Raw genomic sequence first — 749 nt, forward strand, 5'->3', positions numbered from 1 at the left:
ACAGAGAAGCCTGGTAGGCTACAGTTCATGGGGTCACAGACAGTCAGACACGACTGAGTGACTTCACTTTCACTTTCACTGTATGTTAACCCTTACCAGTGAGCCTTTTCCTTTTGTAAGTTTCTTATTTCTAGTTGTGGCTTTTCCACCTAAAAAAAGTTAACATTCATTGTAAAGGTAGTTTGGTGACACTGACCCTTTTTAGCTTTAGCTTGTCTGTGAAGCTTTTGATTTCTCCATCAAATATGAAAGAGAATATACTTACTTGGCAGAAGAGATTCCATGATCATGAAGGTGTTTTCCTCAGGACAAGGCTTATCCATTGCACTCTGAATGTGCTGATCCTTGCAATTTCCACAAATGTGGGAAACTTGACTATGTAATTTGTGATAGCACTCTCTTAGTATTAAAAAACTCTGAAAAAAAAAAAAAAAGTCTTGCTTGGTAGAGTTTATTCTGCTTTTCAAAAATTTTTAAGTCTTTATTGAATTTATTACAATATAACTTGTTTTATGTTTTGATTTTCTGGCTGCAAAACATGTGAGATCTTAGGCCCCTCACCAGGGATCAACTCACATCCCCCGCACTGGAAGGCAAAGTCCTAACCACTGTACTACCAGGAAAGCCCCCAGACTGTATTCTTGGCTGTAAATTTTTCTCTTTTATCACTTTAAATAAATCGCACCATTCCCTTTTGGTCTGCACAGTTTCCACTGAAAAATCAGTTGACAGCTTAATGGGAGTTCCCT

At 37.9% G+C, this 749-nt stretch overlaps 1 pseudogene; it reads left to right on the plus strand.

Moving 5' to 3' along the window:
- Positions 1-257: 257 nt before the first annotated feature.
- On the plus strand, positions 258-406 carry LOC138984801 (U1 spliceosomal RNA; annotated as a pseudogene).
- Positions 407-749: the final 343 nt, after the last annotated feature.

The sequence above is a fragment of the Bos mutus genome, chromosome 22 (assembly GCF_027580195.1).
Source record: "Bos mutus isolate GX-2022 chromosome 22, NWIPB_WYAK_1.1, whole genome shotgun sequence".
Lineage (NCBI taxonomy): Eukaryota > Metazoa > Chordata > Mammalia > Artiodactyla > Bovidae > Bos > Bos mutus.